Here is a 6,180-nt window from a genome sequence, read left to right on the forward strand (position 1 = left end):
TTCGTTCTAGAATCTCTAGAACACAACCAAACAAGACCAGTCAAGATGATCTGCAGCAGGTTGGAGGGTGTGTTTAGATCCCTCAAAAAACCCCCCAAAATCCAAACTTTCCATCACATCTCCATCACATCGAAACATTAAATATAACAAATGACTCATGCATGGAATACTAAATATAGGTAAATAAAAAAACTAATTGCATAGTTTTGATGTACGTTGCGAGACGAATCTTTTGATCCTAGTTAGGTCATGGTAGGACAATATTTACCACAAACAAACGAAAATTGCTACAATATACTACAGTATCCGATGTGACTTTTCACATCCCTTTTCCCTCCATCTAAACACAGCCCGAGTCTACCTGAGTGTGGTTTTTGCAGCGGTGCCGGCCCAGCAGGTAACTTTTGGACCGTAAATGGTGAGAGAAAATGCGTGCAGCTTGATGGGAGGGAATCTGAGTTGGTCCCAGCACGTTACTCGATGGACCCACTTCTTGCCTGCACAAGCCTTCGTTGCGAGGCACAAATCAGCCTCCGGAGAAAACCAGGCAGATATGTGAGGCAAAGTGGTACCTTGGCCCACTTGACATCAGATTCTCTTCACCCCATTCCCCAACGCCTCCTCCCTTCCAGTTTGGCAACCAGCAGCTCCCTCCGTCGCCATAGATCCTCCTTGTTTCTCTCCTCACTAGTGATTTGTGCACGCCCATGCGCGCGTTGCCTTTCCTTAGCAGGGACAGAACCTTTAGTTAGCGTCCTGGATTTCTTAGATAATGTCTACTGAACAGAATTTTTCGGTTGATCAAATAATGCATATACATTCATATGAAATGGCTGCTCAATAGCATTGTTGTTATTGTTATTTTATCAATAATGTAACGGTATAACTCGATACACCTTTTGTTATGTTGCTACAGTTTATTGCACGAATTTGTTGACGTCGCCTTCGTCTGCCAGGTTCACAACCACAAAAGCTGCCATCTTTTTTCTTGGTTCTGCATCCATCTCTCTGTGAAATTAGAAATATAATGATTATGAACTAAAGGTAATCAGCCCCTTTAAATCAGCACAAATTAATGTGCATATGACCAAAATCTATGAAATCGTAACAGAAGATTACACTTATATCCTTTTTAGATTATCTGAATGTTGGGATGATGATATGCATTAATCTAAACCTTGTAGCTCCCTCTAATTGTGCATATTAGTGTAACACCATAACATATTGAGGCAAACACTCTATTTGATTACTCCAAATCAAGAAAGCGACAGTGAACTCCTAAAAACATACCAAATGTTGTCACACGGTTATTGGTAGAACGGAGGGCCTTTTTAGATTGACCAGTTTTATTCTTGTGCCCTTTTTAGATTGTCTCTCCCATGGAAAGTACCCACCTTGTGATTTGCAAATGTAATTATTAAAATTTAAAATAACATCTAAAGTTTCATTCTTGTCTATTCAATTTATTCATTTATACCACTGAATTAGATCAGAAAGCAAGGTACTTGCAACAATTATTGTACATGACTTGAAATAATTAAATTAAGATGAAGAGTAATACGATTCTAATATCATTATATTGCACAGAACAGTAAATATGATTACTATATTTGAAATCATAAATAATTTACAAGGCCTATGACTTTTCCCAACAATTAGAAATAGGGAAAACTGAGAATTTCCAGTTGCCCTGAACTGAATAAAAAGTCAAAATAAGAGTAATTATTAAGGTCTCCACGAATGTAGACCACACTGCATACCTCAAACTGTCCTGTAAGCAATTGAACTTGATTGCACTTCCACTGTCCTGTCTGAAGAAATCTCCTGGAACCAATGACATTAAAAAGTAAACAAACAAACGAAGGGAGAGAGAGAAAGAGAGATAAATTATTATTTGGCAACACATCACAAGAAAAATTACAGTGCATACCTCAAACTCTGCCTCAAGTAACTGAACTCGATTGCACTTCGAGCCTCCTTATCTAGAAACCTGCAGAAAACAGTAGTATAAAAAAATGAAATACAAAGAAACCACAACAAAATATCAATGCCCGAACTAAGCAAAACACACAACGAAATCAGCAGCAGTGAGAGGAAAATTGATCACGAACCAAACAAACAGAGGTGGAGTACAGGCATTGGAAAAGTAATAAACAAAGCCAGCCAGAGAAAGCGAAACAGAGAGACAAATCTGTTTAACAAAAAAAACGAAGCAGAAACGCTGCTGCAACCCAATTCCCTTTCTCTCAGGCAGTGGTGAGCTAGCGTTGCTGGTAGCAGCAGCACGCAAGTCGGCGGCGGGTAACGGCTGGCGGACCGCACGCGAAACCCAGGACTGCGGAGGCGGCTTCAACCCCGGCGCCCGAGCAGAGGGCCGGCGGCCAGATAGCGCCAGCTGCGCCCTCAACTCCGGAGGCAGCTGCGGCCCCGGCGCACAGGCGCGCCCGCATCTCGCCGCCTACACGCGATACCGCCCTGCGGCCGCACGCGAGGCGCTGTCCCGTTGCGCACCGGTGGCCTGCCGCAGCACAAAGCGTCGTACTGCATCTCGCCGCTGCCGCGCGATGTTGCCCTGCAGCCGCATGCGAGGAGCCGCCCCGCCGCAGCACGAAGCGCTGCCCCTTGTCTCGCAAAGGAGAAGAGGAGGGGGATGACGAGATGAGGCGGCGCCAGGCAGGCAGCTGCGTAGCCGGCCGGCCGCATGCGACGGCGATGGGGGGCGGCGTCTCCTTCACCAACTCCAGCAGCTGCAGATCCATGATGGTTGAACATGGAATCACCCAATCTGGGACATGATGGCTCTATATAAGGTTTGATTTGGGTCATGGTGGTGCCAAGCATGATGATTTGGGGGCATATACGAGCCAGCGGTTTCAATAGTTGACGAGGAGAGACCTGGCTGTGATTAACCTGGCAACAACTTGGTGTATTTCTTGCAGGTTCTGCATCTTCGATGTCTGTGTTCTCTTCCATTGCCTACATGTTCAGCAATATACATCGGAGAGTTTTTTTTCTTTTGTATTGGTTGTAGTGTTTCTTGATTGTTCTGATGCAGAGAGGAAATCTAGGTTTGGTGCAAGTCTTGGGCACGATTCCCTTTTATCCAGGAAGATGCATCTTTTTTAACTAGGGGAAGATAGTTATATTTTAGATGGTTCTTGATCTGTGATCCATTTATCTTTTTCAAACGCATGGATGACACCTCTCCTTTTGAGAGGAAAATATATTAATCTTAGTTTTTTTCCCTTTTCCCTTGGCCAAGCGGCTACCTAGTATAGCTTTATAAACTTGAAATCTCTTTGGCAACTTACTGAACTATCAATACTTCTATCTAAATCATCAGTAATTACTTTGTACTTGACACCGCACATGAAAGAATTAAAAGCATATTGGTAGAAAATTCAGAATCTACCAATATGCCTTTGTTAGAATATTTTTTATCTACCAATTTTCCTTTGTACTTCTATCTAAATATATCCAAAATTCAGAATATTTGAATTGCAATTGTCAGAAAATCATCCATGTTGTTACTACCGCAGTATCAAGACATACCTTGCATAGTATGAGGTTAAAAGCATTTTTTTCCCAATCCTAAATATACATCAACCATCATAGAATCTAAATTGCAAGGCAAGATCCAACGAGATAAAAGCTTGTTATGATATTATAATAAACCTGTAGTTACCAATACCTTACATCGACAATTGCACATATTCTACATGCATTCGATGGTTGTGGGTTCAGTAGTAAGTGTAGTGAAATATCAGCTGAGACTGAACATATCAACTGCTGAAAGGGAACATTAAATTTCTACAGATTGTAATATGAATCACTTTTTTGAACTATGGTTTATGGTTACCATTCTATAATGGCCACCACATGGTATCTATTGCCTTGACTATTGTTATTACCATATTATAACACTCCTTAATATGTTTGCTTGTTCGAACAAAACCTATTAGACATTTGAAGAAAGCTGGTGTATACGACTCTGCTATTTATATTGCTCGATGTTTCATTTATAGTATTTGATGGAACAAAAACTCTGTTGTGTCATTTTGATCAATATTGTGCTTCTATTTCACATTGGAAGAAGGCTGATATTCTTGACTTTGTTATTTATCTTGTTTATGTGCTCATTCTATTTGACATCTGAAAAATGCTGAAACCAATGGAATGCATGTAGAAAAGAGGAGTTCATTATTAGGAGGCATCCAGTTCTTGCCAACATATGATTCCTTACCATTAGCTTCAGATAAGAAGCGAATTGATTGCAAAAACTCAGTTTTCATCAAGGTCATGCAAAATACAACAAACAGAAGAACTGGTGCCCTTATTGCAGTTAAGATATAAGCCACATGGTGAAGGAGCTGCCAGTAGTCAAATTAATATTCATCTCATTGCTCAAAGTCTTTTGGTTCCATATTCCAATAAGAGTAGGTGTACACAGGATGACAGGAGTCAAGCAGCAGGAACTAGTTACAAAAGTCTTTGCTGTTGTGAACCAAACTTAAGAAGACCACAGATACATATAGTAGGACCTGTGTTAGAACCAGATGTGTTAGGGTCCAACTAAGGACAGAGCATCAATATAATCATGTTGCAATATTCTGTTGTCATAACTCGTCATTTTCAGTTACAAAAGTATGCAATTCAACTAATAGTTGTAGCTCCATGTCTTGGGTCCGGCGTGCAGCTGTTGAAACACAAACATATCAGTATGTGCTGCTATGAGTTAATGGTACAGATGAGAAGCATAGAGGTGATAATGTGTTATATTTCAGAAGAATAGCATCATCGATCTCAGTTGTTATTGCTTCCACGTCGACATTTGCTTCTTCATGTAGTGTGTTCCCAAGGCATTGTTCATAATCTGTACCAATATATGAGCACACTATTAGCAGCAGAAGCTTTTTTCTAACAAGAAAATTAATGTGCTGCCAAATGAAAGTGAGTAATAGCTAACCTTTTAGCTGGCCGGGCTGCAGTATAGGTAATGGCATTGGCAAGACCTATATAATATTAATACTGACCGGGCTGCAGATCTATAAATAGGACCAAATAAATTAGTACTAAACAATATAGCTAATAAATAGGACCAAGTTCGGATATTGGCTAGACAGGTTGGGAGCACAATAGATAGTCCCATATATTGACGATTTTTATTACTTTTGCAGAAGGCACATTCCATCAGATTGAGTTTTTTTAGTTTGCAAAATTAATATTGTGCAGTTCATACTATTTGAAGAACTATCTACAGTAAATCTAAAAGCATAAGTGATACCTACCCATACTGAATATAATGTTGTTTCCTACTTTATTATACCAACAACTGAAGAGATCAAAGCAGTAAAACCTAGCAGTCCAACATACAAACACACCAGGGTAAGTGGTTGGTACAAATAAGTGTGGTCGACAGAACTTGTACTGGTAACTAAGCTGGCATTGAGATGTTATAGTTGAGACATTACAGTAACATACAAGGACTAATGAAATGTTAACACAGATAGAAAATTATCATGAATTGACCTTTTTTTCGTCATTCAACTTTATAGTATTTACATTTGGGGATACACATGATGATGGTCATAATTCAAGTAAAAGGAAATGCCGCAGTCTCACTGTTCAAAACGAGAATATACAATTTAGGGTCAACCAAATCACAAGTGTTAATCAAGTTAAACCAGAGAAACAAAACAGGATGATTGGTACATCCTGCATTCCACCTGTTACATATTTAGCTATATTCTGCAATCTAGAATAAGTCAACCCTTGAAGCAAGACAGTGGTGTTAAGTAGGAGAGAGAGAGAGAGAGCACTTTTTTCTATATTGAATCAATGATACAAAGTAGATACTAATTCGGCCAACGGGTAGGACGAACTGCAAGCGGGGGGGGGGGGATCACAATCTCAAAACCCAAGCAACTTTACACGTGCTCATCAATCTCAAGAAAATCTCATGCTCCAACTGTAAATCGCATCTGCTGCAATTGAACCGGATCCACGAAAAAGTTGTGGCTGGAGTTATTCCACATGCAAATCACCTAAACATCCCAGACCTTCCAAGCATAATCGCAGCGATCCGAACTCATTAGATACATCATGATGAGAAGGGCCTCACCGGACGAGGACGCCTCGGACTCCTCGCCATTGCCCTCGCCGCTACTGGAGCCATCGTTC

General features: G+C 40.5%; 1 long non-coding RNA gene across 3 annotated transcripts; it reads right to left on the minus strand.

Moving 5' to 3' along the window:
• Window positions 1-358: 358 nt before the first annotated feature.
• Window positions 359-6,180, minus strand: LOC120682587. 3 transcript variants are annotated; one of them, XR_005678496.1, is made up of 7 exons: window positions 6,122-6,180; window positions 4,967-5,045; window positions 1,931-4,873; window positions 1,761-1,824; window positions 897-1,008; window positions 573-720; window positions 359-507 (listed from the first exon to the last, which is right to left on the minus strand). It is a non-coding gene; the product is annotated as an uncharacterized LOC120682587 (long non-coding RNA). The 3 variants fall into 3 exon arrangements; XR_005678494.1 differs by lacking the exon at window positions 6,122-6,180 and having other exon boundaries at window positions 4,967-5,827; XR_005678495.1 differs by lacking the exons at window positions 359-507; window positions 573-720; window positions 6,122-6,180 and having other exon boundaries at window positions 781-1,008; window positions 4,967-5,827.

This window comes from Panicum virgatum, chromosome 7N (assembly GCF_016808335.1).
Source record: "Panicum virgatum strain AP13 chromosome 7N, P.virgatum_v5, whole genome shotgun sequence".
In the NCBI taxonomy this organism is placed as follows: Eukaryota; Viridiplantae; Streptophyta; class Magnoliopsida; order Poales; family Poaceae; genus Panicum; species Panicum virgatum.